Below are 10,604 nucleotides of genomic sequence, written 5' to 3'. Positions count from 1 at the left end.
TCCCAGCTTCTACAACAACAGGTTCAGATCTAGGAACCTGTTCCTCATTATCTGACTCATCTCTCAGAACTATCCTCCTTCTTTTCTGTTGAGACTGAGGTACTATCTTAGTCCTCTTGGGTTTTGAAGATGAAGGCTTCACTGGATGTGCTGAAGGTTGAGGTTGAGATGACTGTGTTGGCTTGTAATATGTCCTGATGGAGGGTTGAGTTGGTTGAGGTTGAGAAGTTTGAGGTTGGTGAGAGATGGTATGTTCTGATGGTTGTTGTGTTGGTTGTGATGAGTTGGTGGGTTGAACATCAGGGTAAACAGATGTGTATATTTGTGGATCAGCATTTACCAAGATCTGTTTTACTGACTGAGGAATCTGTAAGGGTCTCAGCACTTGTTTCTTATTGTCAGCATTTAACAAATCATTAAAAGCCCTTTTTGCAAGCTTAAAGGGTGGAATTAAATCATTGGCAGGTTGGGGTTCATCAGCACAATAGAAAGTATATATAAGCTGACAGAATCTAGCAAAGTATACTACATTCCTATCCTCTGGCATCCTATCCCCTATGAAACCTAGCACATTACTTGCAAAATCAAAATGAGTTTGATGAATAAGGGCATACCCGATTTGCTGACTCATGATGGGAATAGCATCAAAGTTGGAGCATTTATTGGTGAATGCCTTAGTGATACAATCAAAGAAAAAGCTCCATTCCTTTCTGGTATTTGATCTTTTCAGTTGACCTAGCTTTCCTAAACCTTTCTCATAGCCCAGACTGGCCATAACCTGCTGTAAGACAGGATCCTCCACTGTTGAGAATGTGCAACCTTCAGGTAAGTGGAGAGCTTTATGAACTGCTCCAGGATTAACCACATGCTCAACATCTCCTGATGTGAAAACAATGCTTGGAGTACCAGTAGCACCACCATCATCAAAAATCCCAGTTCGCCAAAATGTCAGCACTTGTTGGCTTGAAATAGTTTGAGGTTGGGTCAAGGCATACCCAATCTCACTATTAGCTAATAAATCTTGCACAAAGTGCAGATCTGATGGAGCTTCAGCCTTATTCGAGATTGCAGCATAGTTATTTGGTACAAACTTGGCTCCATCAACAATTAAATCCTTGGGCGCCATCAGAAATAAGTGAGAAATTTGTTTTCCTGAAAAGTGTTTGATGAAATGTCTGTATAGAAAACCGTCAGAAAATATGAGAGAGAATAAGAAAATAGAGAGAGTGAGTAGAATAAAAATGAAAATAAAAGATTTGAAAATCTTTTATCTCTTTTACTTAGACACCCCACGTGACAGCAGTTAATGAGAAGTGGAACAGACCTTTACACATGTCAGCCATGCAGCAGTTAAGGCAAAGGTTAATGGGCACGGTAAATAAGTAATGATTACATTGCACGTTCAGTTTTTTTTTTTTTTAAATCTGTTCCCACTAAACAAATGATTATTACTACTTTATCTCACGTAATCCAATATTCTGAGAAAATATAACTGTTCAAGTAATGACCAAAAATAAACCAAGTAAATAAATACTGCCACGTCAGCATCAGAACTTGATTATTATCATAATTTAAAAGTCAACAGAATATGGCTCCTTAACTCAAAAAGTGAATGTTTATTTCTGTAATTCTTCACTTAAATACTAATATGGTTTCATCAGAACTTAACCATCAGAACTTCCATCAGAACTTGTCCTCGGAATTTATACAACTGACACTTAAATTGTTCATCTGAAACAACATTTATCACCACAGTAATTTTCATCATTCATATGGAGTGTATGTGTGTGCAATAAGCTAAATATCAGACAAAGAGTAAAGTCTGATTCACTTCTGTACATCTTATAAATAAGGCATAACTAAGAATTGTGCTCAAAATCTGTTATTATGCTGAAGTCTACTATAGAATGAGTTCATGCATGAGTCCCCCTCAACTGTTTTGTGCTCATTTTATGCATCTTTTGAAATTCCTTTTTACAGTGGCTTCTCAGTGTAAGTGAGTCACAACTGCTTATCAGAACTAATGCTGTTGTCAAGTATTTCTCCAGTAATCATAGAGCATGAAAAGTCACCAAGAATTTTTTTGCTTTTATAATGCATATAACTTAATACCAGCAATGCACTTGGGTCTTCCCTTCCACATTTTTACTCTAGATCTCAAAGGAGTACCTGACATTTAATATTTTTCTTCATTTTTTTCTTTTGATAAGTGAGGCTTATCAGCACTTAGTACATTCATAAGATTTACCAACATCAAAACTAAATGGATAAGAAGCACTATTCTAGTTTTTGACTTAGTAATAAGATACACAAAGTAAACCTAACCAAGCTCAATATCAGAATTTGCGTGTGTTAAAAAATATCCACATAAACAATTACTTCAAACATGGGATCTTTAGTATATTCAAGACTACTAGGTCAACATCTAGCACAGTTATCCTCATTGGATTGAATAGTCACAGAAACATTCATATCACTATCAGAGTTTAGAAATTCACATCAGACAACAATCACCACTTAGAAAATTTCAATTTAAGCACAGAATACACAAAGATAGTAATGTTTGTAAATACTGATCATAAAGTCTAATGTATCAGAACATAAACTAAGCAGATTTAGAGAAAGAACCTGAAACCATTCCAAGTTCATTTACCAATCTTGTAAAAGTAGCTTCACACAGTGGTTTTGTGAAGATATCTGCCAGTTGTTGATCAGTTGGAACAAAGTGCAATTCCACTATACCCTCCATCATATATTCCCTTATGAAGTGGTACATAATGCTGATGTGCTTTGTCATTGAGTGTTGAACTGGATTACATGTCATAGCAATAACACTTTGATTATCATAGTAAATAGGGATTTTAGAATATGTTAACCCATAATCCAGTAACTGATTCTTCATCCAAAGAATTTGTGCACAACAGCTTCCTGCAGCAATGTATTCTGCTTCTGCAGTTGATGTGGAAATTGACTTTTATTTCTTGCTAAACCAAGAAACCAATCTGCCTCCAAGAAATTGGCAGCTTTCACTTGTGCTTTTCTTGTCAATTTTGCATCCTGCAAAATCTGTATCTGAGTAACCTATTAGCTTAAAGTCTGATTCCACAATCCCAGATCAGCTGTACCCCTAAGGTATTTGAAAATTCTTTTCATAGCTGTTAAGTGAGGTTATCTTAGATCTGCTTGAAATCTTGCACAAAGACAGGTAGCATACATGATATCAGGTCTACTTGCAGTTAGATATCTGTAGACATTTCATTTATTGCATCATTACACTCAGCTTCAGATAAATGAGCTAGGTTAGTGGTGATTACCTGATTGCTTGAAGAACCGGTCTCTGTTTCATCTGATTTTGCCATCAAGGCTAGGTTGACATAGCTTGTATCTTCATCTTCATCCATTCCATCTACAGCCCAGTCATTCTCCTGAGTGATGAAAGCCCTTTCCTTTTGCTTGAGCAACTCAAATTATTTATGTTTATAATCAACAGGCTCAAACTTCTTTTTGTTGGAATCATACTTCCTACATTCATTGGCAAAATGACCTGCCAAGCCATATTTGTAACACTTGAATTTTGAATTATCAATCATGTTTCTGTTTGGCTTGTCTGCTCCAAAATTCTTCTTGAATTTGAGCTTGGCAAATGTCCTGGATAAAAATGTTAGATGTTCATCAATTTCATCCATGTCTATTGGCTCAACTGATCTTCATTCTCAGCTACCAGCCCTTTACCCTTGCTTTCACAGACTTTTGATGTATTCTCAACAGCTTCTAAATTGATCTATTTCTCCTTTTCTAACTCAGCAACCAGTGTTATGGACCCTCATTTCTTCCTTCCTTTCTCCATCCTTTCATCTTGCTCTATTTCAAGCTCATAGGTTTTCAGGATGCCATATAGTCTCTTCAAGGTGAACTCCTTGTAATCTTGTGAATTTCTCAATGAGACTGTCATTGGCTTCCACTCCTTTGGAAGAGATCTAAGGAACTTGAGGTTAGAGTCTTTTGTTTGGTAAACTATTTCATGCAGCTTTAGAGCATTTAGTAGCTTTTGAAATCTACTAAATATATCAGTGAGTGACTCACTATCTTCACAGTGGAAATGCTCACATTGCTGAATTAGGAGCTATATCTTGTTCTCCCTTACTTGCTCAGTACCATCACAAATAATCTGGATTGTGTCCCAAACTTCTTTAGCTATTTTACAATTAATGATGTTATCAAACATATCACCATCAAATCCATTAAACAATATGTTCATGGCTTTCTTATCCTTCCTGACTTGCTCAATATCAGGATCTGACCATTCATGCCTATGTGTTGAAACAGATGGTTCATTGCCAGTTGCAGCTCTCATTGGTACATGAGGACCTCTCTCTATGCAGTCCACATAGGACTCATCTTGGGAAAGAATATGTAGGTGCATCTTCACCTTCCAGTGGTGATAATTGTCTTTGTCCAGAAGTGGAATTTTAACTCCAACTTCCTTTTTGTTCATCTTGTTGTTTGTTGTGATCTTTAAACTCTTTGTATTTCAAGAGCTTGCTCTTATACCAATTGTTATTCCCTAACAATAGAACAAGAATTACATAAGGGGGGTTGAATGTAATTCTGGCTTCTTTTCGAGATTTTAAAACAGTTCTAACTTAATACATATAACAGTGTTTAATTTGTTGTAGTGCGGAATAGAAAGATATTTGAAATAAAAACATTTAGTAATAAAACACAAGCTTTAAAACTTTCTGGTGGATTTGAATGTATCCACCAGATATATATATATAAATATATATATATATATATTAGTTTGAGAACTCTGTGAAGCTTTGAATAGCTCACAGCTACTTTACAAGTTGAACAAACAAAATTCAGAGAAATTCTTACATAATGCAGCTTAATATGTTTCTCTGAGAAAATGTATTTGCTTAGTTAATTGTTCTATTTGCCACACTTGGTTTATATATCACCAAGTTTACATGACAGTAAGACAAGATAATAAAACAAAATATATCTAGTCTAACTCCATGCTACTTCACTACTCTATTCCAGCATCTTTGAATATCTTCACATTTGCATGGAAATGGTAATGCTTCTTTTTTCTAGAAATCCTGATTAACAGGCTTCCACATTCCTTTCGCAAACACCCAACGCATGTGACTGTGTTGTCACTGTCAACAACTATTTTGAATTTGATCATCCGTCGGGACTATGTTTGTCATCCGTCGGGAATCTTGATGATTATCCGTAGGGAGCTTTGTTGATCATCCGTCGGGAGTCTTGTAGATCATCCGTCGGGAGTCTATCTGCCACTTCACTCTATTTCACTTATACAGAATTACAAGACAACTCATATTTACAATTAGTCAACCTATTCTGCATATCAATCTAGTAGTCAACATGACTTTCTCAGAGAACCCTACACAACCTTTCACACTAAAACATGTTGTTTGCAGAAATGTGCTACAATACTTATTTGTTACATAAGCTACACTCACGATGGATGTCAAATTGTCATCCGTCGGGACTATAAAGTTCATCTGTCGGGACTATATTAGATCATCCGTCGAGAGCTAAAAATTTCACTAAGTTAAATCTACTAAGGTGTTTTGTTTAACTTATCATCAAGTTTACAACATATTCCTAATATTTTCGATCCGGGGTACGATTTGACCCGTATGAGTCCTGGCATAAAATTTTTGATACGCTAATCATTTTATAGATCGATAAAACCCGTATTCTCGAAAGACGGGACAATATTACTTTATTTTCGTATAAAGTATTTTATAAGAAGCTTTATTTTGATAATTATCCAAATCTGGCATTAAATTGTATCATTTTTATAGTTACTTAGCGGCTAATTAATCTATCTTCGGATCCGATATGTAAGTATAATTATAGAATTATTAAATGAATAAAATATGTGATGGTTCTGTTAGCTGTGTGTTGCTTTATTATTAATTATGGGTAATTTGTTAGGTACGAAGATTATTTGTACAATTAATTATTGAGTTGTACGAATTTGTTTTGCTTTTAAAGTGATTTTACTGAATATTTATTCTCATAATTGTTAAAATTGTTTCTAAAATTATTTTTGATGCTTTATAATTTTAATTATTATTTTTAGATATTTATAAAATTCAGAAATCAATATTTTATCAATTTATTCATCTTTAAATGAATTTCTGATCGCATTTAAGTGTAAATTCAATATTAAATTCTAGAGTGCTTCAAAAATCATAAAATTCATATTTCCTTACGTTTGGAATATTTCGAGAATTTTAAAATTATTTCGGAAATTTTTCGGATTAAATTCACCCGCACGTTTGTTCGTTAAATCATAAAATGCGGGTCGGATATGCCATCCAAAAATGGTTTAAAAATTTTAAACATTTTATTTTATTAGTATTTTATTGTATACTTGTGTGTGTGTGCAACCATATGTGTGTACTGCTGTATTTCAGTCTTGTCGTGCTTTATTTTTCCGGCTATGTTCCCTGTGGTTCCCTGTTGTGCGAGCTGTTGTGATTGGTGCATGTTTTGCGAGTGCTTTTGCTATGAATCGAAACTGTTATTAACTATGTTTTATTTTAATTTTTCTGCAGAAATCATATGATTGCAATTCGTGAAATAAAAAGATTTTTCGTGCGGATATTATAATAATTAATCGATGAAATTCGTGAAGGATGTCCGATGTATTCGGAAACCCGTGAATTTTATCGCCGTCGGCGATGAGCCTCTGCGAGCCGACGATGGACGGTGATGATTTTTATCTGAGTCCTATATTTATAAATTAAATAAATTAGTTCGTGGAGTTAATTTAGAAATGAAAATGAATAATAATAATTAATAATTGAATTCGTATCGGTGGTTGGGATTGGTGAAATTGGATTGTGAATTGGATTGTTGTTGCGGTTGTTATTGTGATTTGACGTCGAATTATTTTGACAGGTAGGCCGATAAACAAAGGAGACGCTGCCCGATTTTCGGGAAATTAATTTCGAAAATACGGGAATGTAACCTATAATTATCGGAGACGTCGAACGAGTGTTACGACCGGCATTTTGTGTAATATTATTTGCGAACTCTGTATAATATTAGAGTCGATTATAAATATATTGTGTGAATGGAATTTGCTGCATTATAAATTGCTTTATTTAAAATATGAATTTTTCAAAGCGAGAGTTTTATTAATTGCTCTTATTCCTGATTTATAGATAATATTCTTTACCATGGGAAAATTATCTTTTAAAATTATTTCATTCACAAATCACAAAATTGATCTCATAAAATTTCTAAATATCCAAGTTATTTTATGGTACAACTTTTATAATTTTCAAAATTTTATTTTATTTTACAAAATTAAATCTTTGAAATTAGTTGTTTAGTAATTAGCAATTTACATGGATACCCGTGCATGCAAATACCCTCCAATTCAACTTAAAGGGCTAAAAAGATAATTCATACCCCCATTAACTCTCTTTTATCTACCAAAAGACCAAACTAACCTTGCATGCAATTTTGCTTAGCTTTGGGAGAAGGACACTCTAGTAAATTCTAAACTCCACTCATTTATTGGTGCATGATGATCAAAAAGAGGAGAGTTAATCCAAGACTACACTCCACTCAACCTCACCATTTTCACTCTCAAAATTTTCTTCCCACCCCCTCTTTCTTCCATTCGGCCGAAGCCCCTTCCCCCCATCCCCTTCAATTTTTCTTCAACAAATCCTTGCCATTCTAGTGTAATTTCACTACCCATTAATATATAATACACTTTCCAAGAAGTTCCATGCTTAGGAGATGAAGTTTAATGCTTGTATGTCTTGTTTTTATGTGATCTCCAAGGAGAAACTCTTAATTTATGTGGATTAAAGAGTTCTCCATGAGATATAATTTTATGTGCATAAACTAAGTATTTCCTTGATTAAAACTCCTTTAAAACACTTGCATGCTACTGCTCTCTAGTTGTAATTCCATGTTTTACTTTGCATGTTAGAGATAGGGCATTATTTTCAAGAATGATCAAGCTATATATGCTCTCTTTTTCGACAATATACATGCATCTTTGGTTAATGATTAAATTCGACCTATATGGGCTAAAAAAAATTGTTTTCTTGATATCATGCTTGATCTTAGTTGTTAAAAGATAGTGTGCATGATCCCTTGAAATAATTTAGTATTTTAAGTCGAATTTATGAGCTAATAATCCCATTGTTTAGTCGAACTTGTTTTTGTGATCATTGTGAGTTGCATGTTAAGTTTTAGTTTGCATGTTGGTGCTATAGGGCATGAATGATATCCATTCTTGGTTGAGGCCTTAGTTTAGAGTCTTATAGAAGTAAATTTGCCTTGGTTGAGATTTATTTCGTGGTTTTGAAGTGGGAGTTAAGGTGGAAAGGCTAGGATAGAACCCTAAATTTTTTTTCCAGATGTGCATGTGAGTTGTGTGTTGATTTTGAATTGGCATTTCTTAGGTATTGTTAGGCCCAAGCCACGGGGAGTTAGTACTTGGGTTGTTGTTGAGTCCAGAATCCATAACTTAGAGAAACCCAACCATTTAGTGAGGTGTACACACCAAAACTTAGATTCTTCCAGAACAGGGGACAGTTTGAGTTTAGTACCTTTTGGAGGTCAAAAAGTTAGATTAAGAGTAAGCCCTCATTTGTCCTTTATTATTATTTATACTAGGGAGTTTAAGGAAGAGTTTCAAGTCGAACCATGGAGGTTTAGAGTTAGAACCAATGAGTTTAAGTTAGTCCAAAACAGGGCAGTTTTCAGGACACCCATTTAGAGTTGTGTCAACTTTGAGGTTAGGCCCAAGAAAATCTAGGAAGGCACTTAGTGTCATTTCAAGTACACAAGTTAGCTTATAGACTTAAGAATCCACTAGGTCAGTTTTGGTTAGGAATATTCGAGCTTTAGTGGTGTCAAAAACCGAGAGTCGCTTAAGGTGTCGCCATAAGTGTGCAAGTGAGAACGCATTCTTTTAGCGTTGTTTTGTGGACCCTATGAGTGAGGCATGAGTGAGCCCTAGTGTTTGCATTTAGATATAGGTCAGTAGTGTGTTAGGCCAAGGTTTTGGCTAAGAGAATTGGAACCACCAAGTGTAGGCCCTTCAAGAGTCGAGACTAGTTTAGTAGGGTGTCGCAAGTGGAATTGTGGAGATTTGAGAGTGAGATCATTCAAGTCCCGAATAAAGCACCAAGTCTAAATAATAGTATGAGTATACCTATATGTGTTATGTGCTCTTATTCTTACCCCTAAAATATGATACCCTGTTATACTTTGAACTGATGCTCACATTCTTTATATTTTAATACCTATGTCATATCTGGAACTATTACCATAAACCTAGTTTGACTTAGTTCCTTTATACTATCCAACAACCATGTGAAACCTCATCGTCAGATTCCTTGTGAATAGAAACTTTTCGATTCCATTTGATAAGTTATTATTCTAGTTGATCATAGCTTTAAAGTTGATCTAGAACCCTTGATAAAGATGTTCATTGTTCAATAGTTTAACCGTCACTTGGCATCAAATAAATTTGTTATAAAATGAAAAAGTTAAAATTTGGATTTCCAGTCCCAAAGGGGAACAAATATTTTCTTTCAATAGTGGATTTGGACAAAGACGCAAGTCCTTTCTGCTCAAATTTTCAGGCTTAAAGGTTGCCTTGGGATCCCATTGATGTTCAAGAACCTAGCGAGGTTCAGGATTACTTCGCGGTTGATTACCGGCTGTAATCCGTAGCGTCATAAAATGGTTTTTGATGAAGAAATGGTTTTGAATTGTTTTATTATAAGTAAAAGATGCCATCACCCTGAAAGTTTATCTCTTGATATTATATTTATGAATCCTTAATTTCCTTTGTTTTTTTTATTCTTGTTTATGTATATTATAGTACTTGTTGAGCATTTGGCTCACTACTTGCTTACCCTGATATTTCAGCTAGTAGATATGGTTAGATTCATGCAAACAGCGCGTAAGACATGTGATGCCGATTCGTATGTTCGAGCTCAGGTAGATTAGTGATCGTTTTGTGTGAGGACTCGATATTAAAATCAGGTTGTAATAGTTAATAGTGTTGGGCTGTTCCAAACCCTAAACTGTAAGATCTTGGATTCAGATGTATTTACTTCCTTTTGTTAACTATTGTAATAAGTTGTATAATATCTATTATTAAGTCGGGCGTGACAGGTTTTGGTATCAGAGCTACGGTTTAGAGTCCCTGGACAGCCCAAATAGGTTATATATGTATATAGGTTTATAGAATATTATACGAGAGTGTAGGTATAGGATATTCGAGTCGTTCGCTACTAATTCTCTTATATATATCTATGCATTGTTTGGTAGCAAAGGGCGCATTCCTCATCATCTTCTGAACCGTCTGACACAATTGCTTTCTCCGTGTATGCTGAGTTGAGGCGTGAGTTCGACAGGCTTCAGGGCAAGTACGATCGACTGTTAGAGCGATTGAAGAACGTGTATTCAGACAGCAGAAATTATGGAGGAAAGCCTAAGGAGTAGATGTCTGCGAGACTTGAGACCTTGGTTCAGTACGTTAACACTAAGCTTGATGAGATGCCATCGCACCGAGACCGTACCAG

The sequence above is a fragment of the Apium graveolens genome, chromosome 11, assembly GCF_009905375.1.
Source record: "Apium graveolens cultivar Ventura chromosome 11, ASM990537v1, whole genome shotgun sequence".
In the NCBI taxonomy this organism is placed as follows: Eukaryota; Viridiplantae; Streptophyta; class Magnoliopsida; order Apiales; family Apiaceae; genus Apium; species Apium graveolens.
The sequence above is the reverse complement of the archived record's forward strand: the minus strand, read 5'-3'. Positions refer to the sequence as shown.